Source organism: Oryctolagus cuniculus, chromosome 3 (assembly GCF_964237555.1).
Source record: "Oryctolagus cuniculus chromosome 3, mOryCun1.1, whole genome shotgun sequence".
NCBI classification, from domain to species: Eukaryota; Metazoa; Chordata; class Mammalia; order Lagomorpha; family Leporidae; genus Oryctolagus; species Oryctolagus cuniculus.
Genome location: NC_091434.1, coordinates 52,125,964 through 52,149,019, shown reverse-complemented (window position 1 = coordinate 52,149,019; position 23,056 = coordinate 52,125,964). Strand labels below are relative to the sequence as shown.

The 23,056-nt window shown below is 42.2% G+C and overlaps 1 protein-coding gene and 1 long non-coding RNA gene across 8 annotated transcripts in view; one reads left to right on the top strand and one right to left on the bottom strand.

The window, feature by feature from the left end:
• Nucleotides 1-11,469: 11,469 nt before the first annotated feature.
• LOC138848961 (uncharacterized) lies at nucleotides 11,470-15,619 on the bottom strand. The gene is made up of 2 exons (XR_011387205.1): nucleotides 15,480-15,619; nucleotides 11,470-13,823 (listed from the first exon to the last, which is right to left on the bottom strand). It is a non-coding gene; the product is annotated as an uncharacterized lncRNA (long non-coding RNA).
• GULP1 (GULP PTB domain containing engulfment adaptor 1) overlaps nucleotides 14,568-23,056 on the top strand; it is a 311,569-nt gene continuing 303,080 nt past the window's right edge. For 3 of the 7 annotated variants that reach the window (XM_051848376.2, XM_051848368.2, XM_070070491.1), the window contains exon 1: nucleotides 14,568-14,707. The gene's annotated coding sequence lies outside the window, so the exon portion shown is untranslated. Of the gene's footprint in view, nucleotides 14,708-15,202; nucleotides 15,700-23,056 lie in introns of those variants that run through there. The other 4 variants (XM_070070492.1, XM_051848370.2, XM_070070489.1 and 1 more) reach the window with 3 other exon arrangements.

Sequence of the window (23,056 nt, the reverse complement as noted above, 5' to 3'; positions counted from 1 at the left end):
GAAGCCAGGCAGATGGCATTGGAGCACACAGTGGGTTTTGAGGCTGTTGGGTGGGAGGTGGCTGTGCCAAGGCCTGGGCCGGGAGGGGCTGAGCTGGTGCCTGTAAATGGGAATGGTAAAGTGGAAGGTGGCCTGGTGATGGCTCATCTGCAGGATCAAAAATGAAAGAAAGAGAGGCACCATGGCTCAATAGGCTAATCCTCCGCCTGCAGCACTGGCACACCAGGTTCTAGTCCCAGTCAGGGCGCTGGATTCTGTCCTGGTTGCCCCTCTTCCAGGACAGCTCTCTGCTGTGGCCCGGGAGTGCAGTGGAGGATGGCTCAATTCCTTGGGCCCTGCACCCACATGAGAGACCAGGAGAAGCACCTGGCTCCTGGCTTTAGATTAGTGTGGTGCACCAGCCACAGTGCACCAGCCGCAGCGGCCATTGGAGGGTGAACCAACGGTAAAGGAAGACCTTTCTCTCTGTCTCTCTCTCTCACTGTCCACTCTACCTGTCAAAAAAAAAAAAAAAAAGTGAAAGAAAGAGGTTTTGGCTCAGGCTCTGGACCTTTGCTGGGAATCTTGGAGGCTAAGAGGACCTGAGCCAGAGAACGTGAGGTGCAGAGAGGACATTCAGAGTGGAGGTAGGAGAAAGCCTGAACATAGAGAATTTCCTTTCACTTTCCCAAACGCTCACAGAAGTGGTAAAGATCCTGAATAACATGAAGGTCAAACATGTCAATCAGCCACCATTTGGACTGGTTGTTGAGATCATACATGAGCCATGCCTGATTACAAAGAAAGATGAGGTGATGGCAGCTGAGGTCTGTGGCCAATTTGAGAGGAACAAGATTATTTAGGAGACAAGCAAGAGGAGAGTCAGATGGAACGTGGGACGAGGAAGCTCCCATAGTGACCTGTGAGGTCGGACTGGCAGATAGCATAAAGCCTGTGGAAGGGAAGGAGGGTGGGGTCATCACCCACGCCCCACCCACGCCCACTGTTGTCCGAGGTGTCAAGCCTGTGGGGAGGCATGAAGCCTATGGGTGTTGTGGTGCCTCGTGCCAGGGCTTCAAGATGAAGCCGAGCAACACAACCCGTGGTAGAGGTTGCTTTGAGAATTCCCCATTCCCCATCCTACCTCAGGGTTTCGGAAGGCCAGTGTGGGGTGGGAATCACAGATGGTTCACTGTGGTGAACAAGGAGGTTCGGGAGTGTGTTTTGTAGCTGGCAGAGATTCAAGATCCTGAAGCAGCTCACAGCCCCGAGGGGAGAGCGAGATGGATGGGAGAGCCTGGGTCCGAGTCACGGTACAAACGAAAGGCCACCACAAAGCACACCAAGCACCAGAGTAAGGGAAAAGGTTTATTGCTGTGGCAAAGGACAGTGGGGAGCCTGACAGGCTGGAGGGAGATATTGAAAAGAGGGCCTGTGTGGGGAAGCGAGCCTTGTTACAGCCTTGCAGGGATGAGGGAGTGGGAGCAGCGAATCCCATTAGAGTGGGGGTGGAGTTGATGCTTGTGTTTGGGCCATTTGGTCACCTGACTCCTAGTAAGCCAGGCTGGGGTGCTGGAGAGGCTGCACTTACTATACAAGATGGCAGGGGGGCCAGAGCCTAAAATGGTGTCTGGTGCCTCAGGTAAGAAGGCACCATTTCACTAATAGGTTACACACACACACACACACACACATACACACACATATATATACACACATATACATCTTTGTATGCTCTTTGTTTCAAAAAATTCTAAAATGTATTTGAAAATGGTAAAACATGTTCAACACACTAAATTTTATGCTTCTGCAAATGTAAAAAAACCCAAAGCCGCCTTCCCTCCACACACAATATTAGTGTTGATTAAAACCTCTCTATCATTAAAGACAGGTACATTACAGTAAGTCCAACCTAAACACAACTATGATATCTTACAAAATATTACTTAAAATGTGTTTAAATATCTTCAATGTAACCTTCTAGATTTACTCTCTGTCTTGTTTTATTCTACTCAGCTTCATAGAAGATAGACCCATAGTAAATGTTACAGAATCCCCCAACTCTGATTGCCTGGAAACTACTTCATTACTGCATTGCTGAAATTAAGGTATAAAAGCAGGGATTGACAGAGGATTGGGGCTTGACTCTTGAGACATGAGTCTAGTCAAGCCCAAATGCATAAATAAACTGCGTGCCTTTCCTCCCAAGCCTCAGGTGTCATTTGGTTTCTTTGGTCATTGTAACAGGATCTGCACCTAATTTCTCCATTGCTTTCAGATTTCTTAATGGTGTTGGCCAGTGCTAAGATCTTGCAGGAGATGGGCATGTTGGAAGAGGTTGATGTCAGCACATTTCCTCCCCGTTCCCTTCATTTGGCTGTGCCCTTTACTGAAGGTCTCAATTTCTATCAGGCATTCTTTTCCATACAGGTTCTGACACTATTCACTCTCCTTCTTCCTTCTTCAGGTCCAGGAATGGGAATGGATTCCCATGAGGGAGGGTAGCTGTTTTCTTTAAACTCTGCCCGCACCTTTATAAACGCTCTCTTTCTGGACTGATGTCGTGGTGTAGCGAGTTAAACTGCTGTTTGCAACACCAGCATCCCGTGGGGGAACCAGTTCTAGTCCTGGCTGCTCCACATCCAATGTAGCTCCCTGCTAATGTGCCGGCGAAAGCAGCAACGCATAACCCCAGTGCTTGGGCCCCTGCACCCATGTGGGAGACCTAAAGAAATTCCTGATTCCTGGCTTCTCAACTATTTGGGAAGTGAAACACCAGATCGAAGATCTGTGAGTGTATGTGTGTGTGTATGTGTGTATTTTCCTCTCTTTCTCTTTCAAATAAATAAGCAAATTAAAAAAAAAAAACTCTCTTTTTAGAAAGATTTATTTATTTACTTATTTATTTGAAAGATAGGGTGAGAGAGATCTTTGATCTGCTGGTTCACAACCCAAAATGCCTGTATCAGCCGGAGCCGGGCCAGGTTGAAGCCAAGAGCCAGGAACACTGTCTGAGCCCCCAGGTGGGTAGCAGGAACTCAAGCACTTGAGCCTTCGCCTGCTGCCTTCCCGGGTACGTTAGTAGGAAGCTGGATTGGAATCAGAGCAGCCAGGTAAGCTAGCTGACAGGATCTCAGCATCGCAGGCAGCAGCTCAGTTCACTGTGCCCCCATGCTGGCCTCTATAAATAATCTGTTTATCAAGCTCTCCTCAAATTAGCTGGTTAGGATGAGCTCTTTGTTTCCAACTAGGATTCTGACTAGTGTACTTTTTTCATGGGGCTTCTTGAAATATTTATATCAATTAAATTCTTTTTGTATTTGAAGAATCTTTTTTTTTTTTTTTTTTTTTTTTTTTTTATTTTTTGACAGGCAGAGTGGACAGTGAGAGAGAGAGACAGAGAGAAAGGTCTTCCTTTGCCGTTGGTTCACCCTCCAATGGCCGCCGCGGCCGGCGCGCTGCGGCCGGCGCACCGCGCTGATCCGATGGCAGGAGCCAGGAGCCAGGTGCTTCTCCTGGTCTCCCATGGGTGCAGGGCCCAAGCACCTGGGCCATCCTCCACTGCACTCCCTGGCCACAGCAGAGGGCTGGCCTGGAAGAGGGGCAACCGGGACAGAATCCGGCGCCCCGACCGGGACTAGAACCCGGTGTGCCGGCGCCGCTAGGCGGAGGATTAGCCTAGTGAGCCGCGGCGCCGGCTGTATTTGAAGAATCTTTAATGTTTTTGTACTCAAACTCAAAAGTGATTCCATTGTTAGTTTGTTGTAAAGAGCATATACCCTAAATTACCATTAATTGTGTATTTCTCTTTAACATCTCAATACCTAGAAAATATCTCTTAATATAATCTAAACTGCCTTTAATATCTAAATAGTATTCTATGATCTAGATTCTGCTATCCATCAATAACTAGAATATTCCTCTACTGTTCTCACTCCCACTTGAGTTTCTTAACCTAAAACGTTTCTGGAATTCCTTCAACCATTGGCTTCACTCCCATGACTTTAAAGTTTCTTAATAGCTGAGATTAAATATTGACTTAAAATAATTAAACAGGTGGTAACTCCTATATAAATATAACTTAGTAATGCAGACTAAATAGGTTCCTAGAGGCACCTATGTTACATTAATTTACTGCAAAATAGCAAAATTATGAAATATACATTGTAAGGTTGTGACTGTAACTAAACAACACTTTCACAGAATCTATACTTTTACAGAACCCTATGACATTGTCTGTTTTCAGAAGTCAACAGCATTTGAAATCCCAATAATGTAAAATTTAAGGTACTCCAAAATGCTAATGTTACGACAAGACCCAAAATCTATCGAGATAAATAAAACCTGTAAGACTGCATGACTGACACATTCTCCTAATACAGTAAAGAATCTATTTCTATATGCTTCTATATTTAATAGTAAAGACATTTGATAATTTCAAGCTTCATAATAAGTGAAATCAAATCCCTTACTTGGCTTCCTCACCATCCATCTCACAAACTCAGTGGCTTTTCTAAATGGTCATCGGAGTGCTTTTCCTGAAACATAATTGTCCTATTATAAGACTTTCAGTAGTCCATTGCCTACAAGGCAAAGTTCAAGACCCCAGCCCAGTGTTGGGGCAGGTTCTGTGGCATAGCGGATAAAACCACTGCCTGCAATGCTGGCATCCCACATGGGTGCCACTTCGAGTCCTGGCTGCTCCACTTCTGATCTAGCTCTCTGCTATGGCCTGGGAAAGCAGTGGAAGATGGCCCAAGTCCTTGGGCTCCTGTACCCGCATGAGAGACTCAGAAGAAGATACTGGTTCCTGGCCAGGGTAGGCGCAGCTCCAGCTGTTGCAGTCAGTTGGGGAGTGAACCTGAGGATGGAAGACTCTCTTTCTCTGTCTCTCCTTCTCTCTGTGTGTGACTCTGACTTTCAAATAAATAAATACATCTTTAAAAAAATGGCCCAACTCAGTGCTTAGTAACACACTAGGCTACTAAACTTTCTTTTATTTATTTTGCTTTCCCAAGCTCTCCTCTGCTATGAGTGTCTCTTTCCTTTTTGTCTGCCTGCTGCACACCCAATCATCCTTCAAGATTCAGCTCCCATGTTGACAATACGATTGATTCCTAAATTGATTTCTAAATTGTTAGCATGTCTTGTTTTCAACATGAAAGAACATATTTCTATTTCAGGGTGTGACGAGTGTTAATTTTAATTTTATTACCTGAATTTCTCCTGTACTCAAGTGTATGATTCTTGAGGGTAGGGATTCAATTTATTCATCATTATTTTTCCTACACCAGTACAGTGCCATACATTCGAAGTATTCAACCTGAGTTGTAAAGGAATGGTGATAGGACTTCTGGGGCAGGTCTGACCCCCATCACTCCTGCTTCATAACAGTACTTTTAGACTGGTTCTTTGAGCAGACATAATTTTAAGATATGAATTAAACTAAATTAAAAGGGAACTCTAGATGTTGGATGGGAAATCCTTAGACCATATAAAAGAATTCCAATTAATACATGTAAAGATTGTGAAGGGAAAACCACTATTAGAAGACTATAGCAATAATTGCTGTAGGCAAGATCCACAAATACATGTTAAAGTTACAGGGTGACTGGTTAAGGAGAATCAGGATACTTGTATGCACCCAAAATTTCTTTAAATATTGATCAACTACAAAGAGAAAACATGAAACTTTTCAGTAGAAAAACATGGCCGATCAATGTGAATTCAAGTCACTATTATGTACCATTCCTAACCTCAAATAATGCTGTGACAAGGACACTTAAGTGTGTGGGGTTTTCCCCAAAAACTCAGGAACCCAGTCCATCTATGAATAAACAGTAGGCAAACTCTATTTATATAGAGTAACATTCTATAAAATGCTCACCGATTAACTCTCAACAGTGTCAAAATCATGATAGATAAGGAAAGAACAAAGAATTGTCACAGATTAGAAGAGGCTAAGGACTCATAAATGCTATTTGAGTTCTGGAATGCAAAAAAGACTTTGGTAGAAAAACTTATCAGTACAGCAATAAATGCTATGGATTAGTTTAAAAATAAGCATGTAAATAAATAAAAGTATTTTTTCTTGACAAAAATAACAGCAGATATATTTTATTCCCCAAGGAAACATCTACAGCCATAGTTTGACTTTTAGCCACAGCTCTATCCTTTTTATTTTATTTTGATCTACACTGATGCAACTTCAACACAAACCACAATAACATACTAGAGGATTTCATAGTTTTACTGGTTTCCCTGTAAAATTATCTTGTATTTTGTGCTTCCTTACCAGACTATGCTAAGTGCTTTTCACTTACTAGTTTAATGAATCTTGACAACAACTCTGTTTTAGAAATGAGAAAACCAATGTTAAAGGAGAGGAAGTTAGTCTTCCAAGACTCTGCAGTCATGAAATAGCAGAGCAATGATTCTAATCCATGACATTTTTACTCCAAAGCTTATGCTTTAAAACTCTATGTTATGCTTCTTCCCTCAAAAGTCAACAGCCAGAGGTTCAGCTTTATGAGTATCTGAAGTTTAGTTCAGTAAACAAAATTTAAGCAATCAGAGTTTTTTTGAAACCTTAAGAACTGTCTAAGATAAATCGATGCAATCATTCATTTCTACTCCATTAATTCTCTTCCAAACTCATGGGACAGTACAAGATATTGAATAAAAACAATTTAACCTTATTAATTAAATACAGGAGCTCATTCTGTTCTTCACTTGTATAACATACAGGTTTTCCAACACAGCGTTCTATTTATAGATTGTGGTGTTCATTTAAAAGTCTTTAGCAATTTACTTTTGTAAGGAAAGTGGGTGATTCTTACTTGTACTATCAGTGTATACGAAAGATTTGTGGAATTCTGAAATTCTGGGAGTTTTCATTTTGAAACTGAACAATGATCTTGTGCAGTCACACCCTTTGAAGTGAAAACAGGCCGATTTCCATGGAACTGATAGCACTTAATATGTTTGTATTCTCAGATTGCTGAGTTAGAGAGACTGTTGACTCAAAAACTACATGACAGGTCTCTGTTCTAGCAATTCTTGACACAAATGGCCTTTTAGGGAAAAGCCACTGTTAGAATTATTTTACCTCTATATTGACAAAGATACTTGGTGATATAATTTTCTTTTCTTGTTAGCCTGTGATAGGAGCCAATGTCCCATTTGCATTTTAAAGCACGATGACATTTTCCCAAGTCACATTATGTCGGATTGGAGCATATATGTGCTTGACTTTGCTCTGCTTTTCTGTTAGGACCCAAGACCAGGCCTGGATGAATTCTAAGACAGGATTTTGAAGAGTTAATAAATTAGCATTCTATTGAAGGACTGCGAATCCTAACTTTTAAATACAATTTTTTTATTTTGCCAAATTTCATTTGTAGACAACTTATTTCCTACCCTGTTGAGGAAAAGATAATTATATTTGCAGTAAAGTTTGTTTTATTCTTGCATTTTAAGTACGTGATTCTTCAAATAGGCAAAATATTTTCTGAGCTCAGCAGTGTTTCCTACAAATAAAACTCTTTTGAGCAAATTTTCCAGCCTTACAAATGCTGTGACAGGACAGCACACCTGAGGGGACCACGCCTGTCATCAGGCAAGGTGTTTGCATGAAGCTTCCTTCTTGGTCATGGTAGAACTCCACATATGACAGTCACTCAGTATGATCCAGAGTGCACATGAACTGGAATTAGAAGCAGAAATCTGATTCTGGACTTAGATCTGTGCTTTCCTTTCTTTCTACTGTAAAGTAGGGCTTTTGCATTCCAAGTGTTATTTGTGCTCTGCAGCTCCTGTAGAATAATGGCCCTTTCACTCTGAGCAATAACAGAGAATTAACACGTGTTTCAATGGGTTTAAGGGTGAAGATATAATATGAATATATGCAGAAGTCATGTCTTTGCAAGTTGAAAAATCACTGAGCACGCACACCCCTTTCTCCAGGCTCATGAACTCTGCTGTCATGGCTGGCAAGTGATCTGGGCTGGATTTCAATCTGCACTGGACCTTTCTTTAGGAATCTTACTTATTGCATCATGCATACTATTTAATCATACCTAGAAATTCTGTATTAACAAAGTCTGTTTTAAAAAGTTCATGGACAAGTTCAATTAAAAGATTATTTTGGTGCAAAAAATTCCTGAAATATTTGCAAAGATTCTTTTCATAATACATACTTTCCAAAACCTTTTTTTGAAGTCCCCTCTTATGTTGTTGAAGGGCATGTTCCTGCTTGGTAATATGAATTTCAACTATTAGGAAGAGTCAGATTAGACAGGCATCTACACTGGTATCAGGGTGGAGGATTGTTGTGGTCCAGAGAAGTCAGAGAAAGTCCTACCATGATGAGAAATATGTCCTGGAGGAGGTGCTGCTGGCAAGTTGGAACCCAAGCAAGATGCTGAGGACATCTACCCAGTAGGCAGCCTGGCACAGTGTGCGGAAGCCCTAGATGGATGAGGAGACACAGCACAGCTGTCTATGTTGAGGTGTTACAGCCTGAGCAAGTGGACCGGTGCTGTGGCATAGTAGTCTAAGGCTCTGCATGCAGTGCTGGCATCCCATATAGGCACTGGTTCATGTCCCAGCTGCTCCTCTTCTATTCCAGCTCTCTGCTAATGGCCTGAGAAAACAGCGGAAGATAGCTCAAGTGTTTAGACCACTGCATCTCCATGGGAGACCCGGAAGAAGCTCTTGGCTCCTGGTTTGGGATTGGTTTAGCTCCAGCCATTGCAGCCATTTAGGGAGTGAACCAGGGGATGAGACCTTTCTCTCTGTCTCTCCTTCTCTCTCTCTGTAACTCTACCTGTCAAATAAATAAAAAACAGTCTTTAAAAAAAACCTGAGCAGGATATTGAGGATGTTCCTGCAAAGCAGTGATTTAGCCCACAGAAAAGAGGACTGTAACAGCCAGTGGGTTATAGACAAAGGACATTGATTAAATAAGAAAATATATTAAGGATTATGGAAGTAGAAGCCAAATTTTCACTGGAGAAGAGTGATACAAATATGGGAAGTGGTGTTGGACTGGAACTGGAGGTATACACACACACACACACACACATATATAATGGCTTTCAAGATAGATAAATGATATAAACATGTGAATATATGTACATGCATATATCCTGTAATTCCAGCAACTCAGGAGACCCAGTGAAGCAAAAGCCTGAGGTTTAATAACAATGAACAGAACCTGGAGCTCAGATTCTAAATACAATATTCCACCAAAAGAGACTGAATTCCTTGGAGAGAAATAAAAGATGTGCTTTGAATACATTCATGTGTTCAAATGGGAGAATGATGGAGACACAACCAAAGAACACAAATGTCAGCTTCAAAGTGTCCCTTCTGGAAAAATCTGAGACATTCTGTGAATCAAAATTTATTATGATGGGGTGAGCAAGCTCAAGTATGGTTATATAAAAATATGAATTATTTAAATAATTATATACATGGAACAGAAAGCCATGCATCTATACTGATACAAACAAATGAGTAAATTGAGTTTGATGAGGAATGAGATGTTTCCATAATTTCAAAGTCTCTCTTAGAAAATATAGCTCAACTATAAAGGATAAGAGAAGCCTGACAGATATTTCAGTGAAGTTCACCAGGACAAACTGAAATTAGCACAATGTGATGGCATTTTAAAAAAAGAGAATATAATACTGCTGTACTTTTTAATGCTTATTTTCATGTACTTGAAAGAGAGAAAGAGAGGGAGAGAGAGAGAGGGAAGGAGAGAGAGGGAGGGAGAGAGAGAATCTTTCATCTGCTGGTTCACTTCCCAAATGCTCACAACAGCCAGGCTGAAGCCAAAAACTGGAGCTCCATCCAGGACTTCCACATAGGTGCCATGGACCCGGGGCTCTCAAGCTGTAACCCGCTGCCTCCCAGGATGCACATTATCAGGAATCGGAATAAGAAGTGGTGTAGGTGGAAGTTAAATCAGGCACTTGGATATGGGATGCAGGCATTTTGAGCGACCACTGTGCTGTATTATATATCATATATATATATACATATATATTTTACCAAAGATGCATAAACTGAATCCAATATGATTAATTAAAGTATATTTTGCATATAACTAGCAAGCAATTCTTAAAAGTGTCAACATCATGCAGGTCAAAAAACATAATATTCATATGCAACATGTAATCCCAAATTGGATTCCATTCTATGAAGGGCATAATTGGGATAATTGGTAAAACCTGAATAGAGTCTGAGAGGTGGTTGAAATACATCAATATTAATTTTTGGATTTTTGATTGTTTACCTCTTTTTTGGAGAAGATCTATGTTATCAGGAAGTACTCAAAGGAATTTAGGAAGGATAGGATAGCATGCATATTGTCTGGTTACATTTATATCATTCTGAAAAAAAAAAGAATTATTTGTGCTCTCTACCTGCAACTTCTATGTAACATGAGGTTTTTTAAAAAAAAATGATGACAGGGAAGGAGTATGTCATAGTAGTTAAAATATCATATGAAATGCCCATATTGGAGGGCCTGGGTTGGAGTCCCTGCTGTATTTCCAGCTTCCTGCAGGTGTGCATCCAGAAGGCAGTAGATGTTGGCTCAAGTACTTGGGTCCCTGTCACTCATGTGGAAATTTTGAGCTTGTGGCTGTTGCAGGTATTTGGGAAGTAAACCAGTAAGTGGAAGATCTCTTTCAATAAAATGAAAATAAATAAATAAAATAATGTTAACATAAAGGTTATATTCTAAACTTGAGAATCTACTTCTAGTTATTTATTCTAACAAAATGATTGCAAAAGTAGGCACAATATGTGTACTGATGATATACAAAATATGTGAATTTAGATAGTCATTATTTCTATGCTTATAGTATCAAAGTGTTGTTAACAAATGTTGATAAACTGTACTGCTATACTATCACAAAGTATGCATAGCATACTTCTCTGTGAAAAAACGGCTAGAAAAATGTTAAGTGACTATGAATTCTGTGTAATGCATTTCTCTACTCCAATTTCTATACTAAAATGATTTTCCTAGGTGTTCACTCACTTGCCCTTGGAGAGATGCTGTGATTCATTTGTTAGATATGCTTAGGAATAAACTTGAAAAAAATGCTGAGTGTGCAAGGTTGAGCTATTCCCCAACCCTCTCTCTGGACTGGAAGGTACTGAGCCAAGGTGAGCAATGTGTACTCTTGGCAGTGAGAATGCAGGTGACATTTTTTTTCTTTTCCATACTTGCCCTATTAATTGGCTTTTGAAATGAATGTGTTTCATGTTCTTAATCAGGAGGGCCAGCATAAAGTTTTTCTTTTAGAACAAGAGGTAAAATGATGGAGGTTTGAAAGTAAATATAACACTTATTAACTTCGGAATCCAGACATCCCCAGGGCTACCACTCCAGGAACTTGGGCACTTTTTACACATAACACCAAGAAATGTGCCCTCATCAATTCACATGACAGAGATTTATGATTTAACCTTGGTTTATAAATTTCTTTTTATTAAAAATGCAAAATACTTTACACAGCAATTGGTTTACAGTCATACAGAGATAAACAACTAGCATATTTTGGGATCTTACAAAAATCAGTAATACAACCTTAGTCAAGGTTCTTTTACTTCAAATGAAGGAAACTTCAAACTGGCTTGAACAAGAAAGCTAATTTTAGAATTATTGGAAGGCTGCTGAGTTTCTATCAGAGTCTACATGCCTCTATGATGAATGTGAAGAATTTTCAAATGGAAATCTGAAGTATTTGCATGGATAGCATTAGGCATTTTCAAAAGGTAATGCCTTGCTAGGTTCTCTATTCCTTCTCCTTGACTTCCACCTTCACGTCTTGGGCATGTTATACATCGGATATAAAATCTTGCTGTGTTTGGCTTCAGTCTTGTTAAAAGCTTAGTTCTGATGTTCCTGAGATTTTTATGCTTCTAAGCCATTCACAAAGCAGTTCCCATCACACATCAGGGTAATAACAAGTTTAGAAACTTTAAACATTGGGAGAAAATATAAAAGTTAGTAATCTCATTGTATACAGCAATTGGAAAAAAGACCTTTGTGGAGATTATGCATTCCCATTTCTCTATCCACGATAAATGCACAGTTTAGCCATGATTTTTCCTCTTTATCAACTCTACTCAGAAGCTCTACTCAGAAGGAGGATGCAGGTTTTTAACTCTGAGAACCTGTTAGTTTGTTATGTAAAATCCCAGGGAATTCTTAGCATTGAGTTTGGAGGGAAAATGTTTGCAAGTTCTTCTCTTTAAAATTACCAGAGGCAAATGAGTAATACAGATGTACGTGGTATTTTTCTTTAATTCATATAATGAAGCATATGCTTGATCTCTATTGCTTGATTTGTTGTTTGGTCTTGCACTTGTACTTCAGTATATTGAAAATTGACATAGTGTTTCTCAAACTAGGGTCCCTATTCTTAATGGTTTGTTGATGTATCCTTGTTAGTGTGAATTCTCTATTAGAATCTTGTATTTTAAAAAGCTAAAAACTCAAATTTGTCAGTAAATAAAGTAGACATGGATGTGTTCATCTGGTCAACTACCATTTATTTTTGTAGTCATGTTGATAACAAGTGATATGTAAACTACATACATATTTAGTTGCTTGCCCATAAATTAATTGTTTCAAAGTAATTTTTGGAAAAAAACATATAGCACTGTCCTCAGATTATTATTTTCAATATGGTCACTTTGATGTGTTCTTGACTGTTGTGACAAGGGGGAACAACAGTTAAATGAGTATCCATGGCCCAAATAGCAACAGGCCTGATTTCTGGTCTAGCTTTGGCATCTCCTAATCATAAGATTTGCGAAAGTTACTTAAGAAACCTGGACTTGTTACTTTTCATGTAATCACACAGATTTGTGAAGTTTTATTTACTTACTTGAGAAAGGGATGGGAGAGAGAACTCCCATGCACTGGCTCATTCCCTAAATGCCCCAACTGCCCAAGGGGCTTTATCCAGGAGCTGGGAACACAACTAAGGTCTCTCATGTGGGAGGCAGGAACCTAGTTACTTCATCCCTGACTGCCATCTCCCAGGGTTTGCCTTAATAGGAAACTGAGAATGAAAACCAGGTAATCTGACGTGGGAGGTGAGCATGCCCACCATCTGAACAGCCAAGCTACATGCCAGCCCCACAGTTTGCATTTAAAGGAAGGGGGTTTGATTAGAGCTAAGCCATCTCTAAACATAGTTTCCATTTAAAAAATTGTGAGGCTTTATGCTTTTACATCAAAAATGGGTCAGGGAGAAGAAAATTAAATTCAGTTACAAGATCTTTGTGGGGGACTTTCTCAATATGCATACTCTCCTAATTCTGGTAAAATATGATGAGATGTCCAAACCAGGGTCTTCTCTGGGCCTGACGCTAACTCGTGTAAAAGTGATGGTGAATCTGCAAGTCGGGTTACAGGATCCCTTTCGTCACTCGTAACTGAGTTGTGTCCAAGGGCAACCGAATGAGTAAAGGAAGGAGTCTGTGATGGGATCTGGCCTGTCCTGCTCTACCGCCGAATCGCACTGAAGCACACAGAAAGGCCAGGGTTGCGAATGCGTGTTTTCCTTCTCCCATCTCTCTCCACCTTCAGACTAAAACGTCGTAAACCCGAATTCCCAGCAGCGTCTCCACTCTCTCAGAACCGCTTTGATGAGGTGTCTCCTGGTCCCTGGTCCCACACTGAGCTTCCCCACAGCCTCTAAGAGCCATTTGGTTGTGTTTTCTCTCGAACCCCATCCAGCTCAGAAGTCCTGAACTGTAGGGTAAACATCGGAACATGAGCATGATCTGGTGGTTGAAGCAATTTTCATATTCTAAAAAAAAAGAAAAAAAAGACACAACAAAATGCAGAGATTCGGGCCTAGTTAAAAAAAATGACAAAATTAAATGAAAAAAGTCTGTGGTGGCACGGTGAGGGCAGCGGCTGTGTCACCGCTTACTTGATAAAAGCTCTAAAGAAGGCATGCTTTTATACTTTACATTCGCGTGTGCTTCTGACCTCGGAGCCCCTCAATAAACCCCCAGGGGTGCTCTAAAATCGTGATCGGAAACACACAGGCCGATGCCCCATCCCGCGCCTCGAGGAGGAGTTCAAAAGGCAGCGCAGCGCGGCCGGGGGTGGGGCGGGGGCTGTGTCGTGGCTGCGTCCGGGCTGAGGAGCCGGCCAGGTGCTGCCCCTCGGGCTCACCCCCGGGGTCGCGGCCGTCCTCCCCGGCCGCCCGCGGTCTGCGCGCAAACGCGGGGGAGCCCCGGGGGCCCGCGGAGCGGACGCCAGGAATGACGGAGGGAAGAAAGGCAGCCGGCTGGAACGCGGGCGTCCCGTGTCGAAGTGTCCAAGGAGACCGCCAGAAGTGCGCCAGCCGGAGCCTGTGAGAGTTCCCTTCTGGCCGAGAGGGGGAGCCCCGCGTTCCCGGCCGGGAGCGACCCGGAGTCCCGAGCCCCGAGCCCCAGCCGCCGCCAGCGCCAGTTTGGGCTTCAGCCGATTAGGAAGAGGAGGGAGGGGGCAGAGAGCGCGGAGAGGGAGGGGAGCGCAGCCGGAGGGTCCCGAGTCCAGCGCGGTGTTGACGTAGAGAAAGTTTCCCTCGCTGCCGCGGAAACGGCGCCCCGGCCGTGCAGGAGCGGAGATCGCCCGGCTCCGGGGACCCAGCGGCCCCCCACGCCCCTGCGCGAAGCCTCGCCGGACGCATCCCTCAGCAAGGTATGGAGAGACCGCGATTCTTCTCGCGGTGGGTGTGCCGCGGCGGCGAGCCCAGCCTGCCCCCTGCCACCCCTGCCGAAACTGACACCCTGAGGGGCGGTGGGCGGTGGCCGGTGGTCAGCTCCGGCCACCGGTGCCAGGCGGGGAAAGCAGGGCGCGGGTCCGCGCGCCGCCGCCGCCGCCGCCGCTGCCCGGCAGGTTGCAAAAATTAGGACAGCAGAAAGAGGCAGGGGGCCGTCCAGGACGAAAAGGCGGCTAAGACCTGTTGACGCCTGCTGTGGCCGTACTTGGGGGGTGGGGGTGGAGGGCCCCGCGAAGTCCAGGGTGCAGCGGTCTCCGGCTTCCCGGAGCTCCCCCCCTTCCGCCCCCCCCCGAGCCTTTTGTGGTAACTTTGACCCGGGCGGCCGGGGCCAGCGCCGGTGCGCGCGAGCTGGAAGGAGGCTATGGGACGCGGCTGGCTTAGTCCGGCGGAAGGTGCCTGGACCAGACTGGGCTGAGCGGGCGAGTCATCGCCGGGTCACGGCGAGGCGACCCAGGAGCGCTCTTCTTCCAGCTCAGCCTGCCTTTTGTTGGCTCCGGCGGAGACCGTGGGCCTGGGGGCGGGGAGGCGCGCGGCTCCGAGGCCGGGCCGCGGATACTTGAAAGCCCAGAGTGGGGAGGGCCCAAACTCAGGGGCGGCGTCCACAGGTTCCCCTTAAGATGGACTGGCCAGGGAGCTCCTGGAGGGCGCTACGTTAGAGGGGCTCACGGGGTGAGCGCGGGGTGGCGAGACCTCGGGCTCCGGGTCCACCTCCAGTGGCCTCGCTGCCTGCACGGACCAGAAGCCGGCGAGATTGGTTCTCCTGTGATCCGCTGCTCCTCGGGCGGCCGCGCCGACTTCCCCGCGTGCGGGAGGGAACTGTGGGCAGGCTGGTTTTCTTGGAATGTGTTTACGATGTTGAATGGGACTTGAACAGGAAGCTGGACGCTGCAGCTGGAGCTAGCGTGCCAAGGTAGAGTAAAGAGGACTTAGCTGGTGTTGCGCTTGGCGGGACCACTCGGTGCGTTGGGCAAAATCCAAGGAAGTGCGGGCCGGCGGTCAAGGTACCCCTCCCTGGGTCCTGGCGAATTTTCCTAGTCAGACACTTGGATAGGCTGTTTCAGTCTGCAAGTTTGACGAAGCACACAATGCAGTCGATTGGGAAAGATTGAATACATTGATTTTGTGCCTGCTTTTAAAAATGTTGCACCAACATTGGAGAATACAAAGTTTTGGGAAGTGTGTTAGTTGGGACTCTGCTTGTTTATTTCTAGGAGTAGCAGGAGACCAGGCTGCTGGTGTTTCCGGGTCTACAGTACTTCAATGGGTGATACACTACTAACTAACTCAGGGGAGATTTTGAGACAGAGGTATTGAACTCTGAGAGGAATTGGAAAATTTTCAGATTTGCAAGTCGCCCTTCTTTGTTAGTCTTTTTCTCCTTTCCCCATATAAACAAGTAGCCTTGCCAGAAAACCCACCAGTTGGGAGAATCCAGTCGCTGGTGACTACCAGCTTTGCTGAAAACAGCAGGCAGGCTAAGGTATTGCCCCATTGCATAATTAAAAGGTCTCCTTGAGCTGTCCAGGAGTGTTTTCCAAGTTTTTACGACTGACAAGGAAAGAAGAGAGGAACCTGGCTGGCAGCCAACCTAGACTGAGCTCAGTAGCCAGGCATGAAAGAGACTGAGGAAGTCGCGGGGCATAATTGGAAAGGGGCTCTTGGTTATACTTGGGCTTCAACAAGGGGTTTCTTCTTTAATGAGAGTTTTCAGATCACTAAGATCAGTCTTTTTGGCAAAAAAATAAAAACAAATGCAAAAATCCAACTGAAGTAGGCATAGACTGCAGTTAGATGTGAGTGGTGGAGGAGGGACAGCCAGCCCTTCTTTATCTGTGTTGCAGTGGAACAGCTGGGGGCCTGATACCCTTTGTGCTGGTCATACATTGCCAGTGTCCACACTTTGTTACTATTTATCTCCTCAACATGGACTAGGCTCCTGCAATTTCAGTCCCTCGACCTTGACCTTACTTCTTTGTTTTCATGGCCAGTAAGCACTGAAGACACCGGCTTTGAGCAGATGGTTTTCCACCTAAATTGAATAATTCAATTAGGTATTCTTAAACAGCATGGATTTGGGTCATGCAATCCAAGTGGAAAACACGTCCAGCTTGTCCTGTCTGTGTGTGTCAAAAGTGATCCTGATAAATGGATCACTCTTTTTACCTGAAGAGGGCTGAAGGATATTCAGAATTCATGGGAAATGTATGTTATGAAAAAGCTCTGTATGGATTTTGAAAATTGTCATCAAAGTTAACTTACCTTTTCATTCCATGTCCCATGAACTTTTTACATTACTCTTGTAGAAGTTGCGATGACCTCTGTACTTCTCACGTTTGCCCAATAGCTAAGGTCTTAACTGCTTCCTAATCCCAAGCCAGCCAGGAATTTTAAGCCTTATCAACACTTTAGATCCTTCCTTTATGCATTAAAGATGTTTATGCTTGGTCAGTATAGCCCCGCTGCTCCCCCCCTCCACCCCCTCTCCCCTCTCAGAGAGATAGGTCTACTATTGCTAGAGGTAGGTCTACTATTGCTAGCATGAGATTCGAATGGTAAAACATGTATCACTAATGTGGTTTGCATTTCATCTGGAGTTGTGAGTTTCATGTTGTCAGTATCGTACTGCTCCCTGAGCTTGACTTTATGAATCACCACAAAACAGTGCAAAGTGTTTTGCCTGTGATTTCAGTTTTTCCAGCTGCAAAGTAAAGAAACTTTCCTTTACCTAATTACAAGCTTACTGTGAGAATTAAAGCAATGAAATAATATTATTAGACTTTTAGACATAAAGGTCATAGGGTTTTGGACTCGGTTGACTCAGTTGAGTTTATGGGAATCAAATAGGAAATTTATATCTAGAATACACATGTAATAATGACATGTCTGTATTTAACTTAAAAAATTACTACTTTTACATTTTAATTATAGCTTTAGCTTAATCATAAATTTCACTTTTTGAGAATATTGGGTGAGATTTTGTTATGGTTAAGGCTGAGTCATGTTCTCAAATAGAAAAGAACAATCAGCAAATTTATTTTTATTTCAGTTTATATTTATACTCAAAACCAGCTATTTTTTTAAGGCCAGTTTAGTTTTACCTTTATGAGAAGTAAGCAGAAGTTTGCACAATTTGGCTCCCTCCTCGGAAATAGCACTTGAAAGACTAAAATACATTTAGGACGTACAAATAAACCATCTTTTCCTGATGGCTACAACAATTTCCTTAAGAGTTTAGGGGGGGCCAGCGCCGCGGCTCAATGGGCTAATCCTGTGCCTTGCTGCACCGGCACACCGGGTTCTAGTCCCGGTCAGGGCGCCAGATTCTGTCCCGGTTGCCCCTCTTCCAGGCCAGCTCTCTGCTGTGGTCCGGGAGTGCAGTGGAGGATGGCCCAAGTTCTTGGGCCCTGCACCCCATGGGAGACCCGGAGAAGCACCTGGCTCCTGGCTTCAGATCAGCGCGAAGCGCCGGCCATGGCGGCGGCCATTGGAGGGTGAACCAATGGCAAAAGGAAGACCTCTCTCTCTCTCTCTCTCTCACTGTCCACTCTGCCTGTCAAAAAAAAAAAAAAAAAAAAAAAAAAGGTTAGAGGGTAGAATTTGGAGCCATTCATTAGTTGATTCCACCAATATCTGTTATGTGCCTATTATGCAGTATCAGTCTTGCATTCAGATCTGAGTGCTAAACTTTTCAGCCCTGTGATTTTTGCGTGTTATTTTACTTCTTGGACATTTTACTAATCTGTATTTATTGTTTATTGCTATGTGAGATTTGTAAACTTATTTATCTTTGACCCTTTACAGTCACAACATTATGTTGACATGACAGCTTGACATGTCAACTAGTGAAATATACCATTTATTCTTATAGTTCAGTATACTGTGCTATGTTTAAGTTAATGCTTTGTCAAGTGAACAGGTCAGTATACTAGAGAAAACAGAAGAAGTATGGATAAATGGTTTTATAGATAAATTTTTTGAAAAATACTTTTATATAATAATAGCTTGTATTTTTACGCTTTACATTTTCATTATTAATGAATATATTTAATGTGGGAATATATTGGGATATAGTTATTGAATTAAATTTATGGTCAAAATAACACTGTATATATGTATTTTTATTAACCAGAGAACAAGTGAATGTTCCATGATACAGTAGTGTAATTTTAATGTAAAATATTGATTTTCCCCTTTGATTTTAAAATTAAAAATCTTTAAAAATCCTTATTTCCATTGAAGGATGGAAATCATGATTTTTATTTAAATTTTATGTAGTAGAGTGATTTGTTTGTGATTTAGTATATAGTATTACAATTTGTTTTCTAAACCATCTAAAGAATAGAAAGGAAATTAATTTTACTTAAATATAGTAATGAATTCAAAGGTGGTTATACAAGCCAATGTGCGGCTGCCATGAGCTCTGATCCCTAAACATATTAGAGGCTGGTGAGTTTAATCCTGTTTTCCTTAGTACATTTAGACATCAGGAACTTAAGTTTGTGCCTGTGGGAGCCTCAAATGTTTTCAAATTGGAAGAAGAAAAATGGTGTTAACTTTGAACAGGGAAATCACTTTATGTCTAAACAGTGGAGATAGGAAATTGAAATCATGTCTTTAGTTTGAAAGAGAATGGCTAAAAGTCATTGTTCCATAGTAGAACTTAACATAACAGTGCTTATGCTGTTTTTTTGGGGTGTTATTTCATCATTTTGCATTTGTTTGATGTTTAGAAAATGTTTTAGGGGATGGCGCTATGGCATAGTGGGTAAAGCTGCTGCTTGCAGGGGTGTCATCCCAAATGGGTGCTGGTTCAAGACCCAGCTGCTCCACTTCCCATCCAGCTCTCAGCTATGGCCTGGGAAAACAGTAGAACGTGGTCCAAGTGCTTGGGCCTCTGCACCTACCTGGGAGACCAGGAAGAAGCTCCTGGCTCCTGGCTTTGGATCGGCCCAGCTGCAGCCATTGCAGCCATTTGGGAATTGAACCATCGGCTGGAAGACCTCTCTCTCTGCCTCTGCCTCTGCCTCTGCCTCTGAAACTCTGCCTTTCAAACAAATAAGTAAATATTTTTTAAAAAAAGTGAAGAAGAAATATTTTCAGCTATTCTAATGATGCTTACCATGTATGATTGTTTTTCACCAGAAGACAATTAATTCAGTCAGATACTGTGGAGGATTATGAGTGCCAATTATCTGCTTACATGGAAATGATATAGTTACAGCAATTTTGAAATTAGTTTTGCCTTTCAATACTGTGTACTTAAGAATGTCTTGAAAGGCTGTTCTTTGCTCACATAAAAGGAATGAGTTAACTTATGTGGAGTTGTGATTGCCACTGTATTTTGTGCTACACTGTGAAGATTATTATGGCTTTTTTAGATACTTGAGTAACTTTGTATATATGTGAATAACCTGGTATATGGTGCACGTAAATAGATCTAGACAGCTAACGGTACCTGCCTTTATTTATGTTTGTCTTTGTTATTGATGTTATCTAAATAAAACTACATGTCATCTTCATCATGTTTCGTATGTGGAGTTTCAGAACAGACTTGGAAACAGGCATTCCTTAGGTTGCCTCACATCTCTCTTTCCCTCCTCTCTCTGTGTGAAGGCATATATACTTAGAATGAAGATATATATATATATACACACACACATTCCTTGATTTTTCTCTATTTGTGCTATATACATTTTTCCACAGAGAAAATATCTTTAATGAATATTTTGAGTCCAATTTTAATAACTGATTTAAAATGTCCAGATAACTATTGCTAGAAATACTTGACATTTTTGTTTTCTCTCTCTTTTTTTTTTTTTACAGGCAGAGTGGACAGTGAGAGAGAGAGAGAGAGAGAGAGAGAGAGAAAGGTCTTCCTTTGTCGTTGGTTCACCCTCCAATGGCCGCCGCGGCCGGTGCACCGCGCTGATCCGAAGCCAGGAGCCAGGTGCTTCTCCTGGTCTCCCATGGGGTGCAGGGCCCAAGCACTTGGGCCATCCTCCACTGCACTCTCGGGCCATAGCAGAGAGCTGGCCTGGAAGAAGGGCAACCAGGACAGAATCTGGCGCCCCGACCGGGACTAGAACCCAGTGTGCCGGCACCACTAGGTGGAGGATTAGCCTATTGTGCCGTGGCGCCGGCCAACATTTTTGTTTTCAAAGTCTAAGAATTAGTCTCCTATTTAAGATTGTAAAGGAAGAGAGAAATAGTGGAGAAGGTGTTCTGCGCGCCTTCGTGATTATTGGCCATGATGGTGACATACTCATGAAAGTATTTGCTGCTTCTCTTAAGGAAAATGGAGCCATATGTGCTGGTAGCAAGGTCAGTTCACTGCTTAGAAGGTAAATATGACTGATGACTTTACAAGATACTGTAGAGTGAGGTTTTTGTATAACTGTGTGTTTTGGTATTATACAACTTTTTCTTTATATTGTCTGATGATGTAGTTTATTTGTTTCCTGAAACCTCATTCACTAGTCCCCCCAAATTTCATGGATCTTAGCAAACTTTGCCAAAGCTACCAATTAAAAACAAGATTACATGATTTGGGCTTAGATCATAGTCTACTTTCTTGCATAAGTGAGGGTGGTTATTTAAGAACATAAATAATCTACTAAGTGAACCAGTAAGAAGGAACTTTTCATGACATGATAACTAAACTACCCTTCCCACTTTCTTTATATTTAAATGAGGTAATTTCTATTTCAAACAGCCTTATAGCTTAATCAATGGAAGCAAACACTATCTGTGGTATGGAGCAAACCTGTAAATTTAGGGTAATTACAAGTTGGCATGAGAGAATAACTTGATTTTATTTTCTTGATTTCTTTCATAACCGATTTAAAGTAAAATTTTAACAATAAAAAGGTTCATATACTCAATTTTCAACCTTGGAGAGTTAAAACATAAATTTGAGAGTAAGCATCTGGTAAAATGGTTAAGATGCTACTTGGAGTGCCCACATCTCATATTAGTGTGCTTGGATTTGAGTCCTGACTCTGCTTCCAGTTCCACTCCCAGAGAAGTCACAGGTGATAGCTTAAGTGCTTGGGTCCCTGCCTACATGGGAAATCTAGATTGAGTTCCAGGCTCCTGGTTGTGGCCTGTTGTTGTGGATATCTGGGAGGTGAACTGGTAGATGGAAGATCTGTCTCTATTTCTCTCTCTGTCTCTCTGCCTTTCAAATAAATAAATTAAAAACTTAAAACCATAGATTTGTTCATACTGTACGAGTTTTGCTTAAGAAACAGAATACTTTGTAAAGTTTTCTTTAAAGGTCACAGTGCATGTTATTCTCTATAATGTATTTCATTTTCCATCTGCTTTGAGGAACTGTGTAGCAAATAGAGAACTTTAGTTAACGGTTGAACTTTCCTATGGCTTCCTGGAGGATGTGCACTGTTATAATCATAAAATTTCCTCCAATCTAAATGCTGACCACTGCTGGTACTGCACATAATTACAAAGAAAGTTTAGTTATTGCAAAGAACAACTAACTGTATGGCTGAATTAATTTCCAAGCAACTTACCCCTATGATATATGAAATAGTTGAGTATAATTAGTAAAAGGATATTGTTTATGCTGAATAGTCTCAAAATGCAGTTTATGGGACGTGATAAGGAGTCGTGTTTGATTAAGTGGATTTTATTTGAATTTATATAAACATATATAAACATCATCTGCAATGGCAAAAGTCAATGACAGTTCAGATTAATAGAGTAATATTGCTTTATGATAAGAATAGCTATTGTTTTAAAATTTTATGAATTATTTATTTCTATCTTAATTATCATGACTCTAGATATAGAGTGAAAAAAAACCTTTTAAAATTCTTAATAGCCAGCCAGTAAGAACTATAACACTGCTATTATTCTCCACAATCCTTCTAAATGAAGAAATACTACTAGATTTACAACATCTGAATTATCATGATCTTAATTGCATAAATTAAGTGAACTAGGAAATATGATTGATTTGGAAAAATGAAATTTCCTAGAGTTAGTGTGGAGATGCTTTTAAGAACAATATTTAGACTTGGTTTAATAAAACTTTCTTGGGGCCAGCATTGTGGCATAGCCAGTTTAGCTGCCGCCTGTGACGCCTACATCCCATATGGGCATTGGTTTGAGTCCTGGCTACTCCACTTCTGATCCAGCTTCTGGCTAATGTGCCTAGGAAAGCAGCAGAGGAAAGCCAAGTGCCTGGGCCCCTGTGCCCATGTGGGAGACTTGGAAGAAGCTCCTGATTTCCTGGCTTCAGCCTGGCC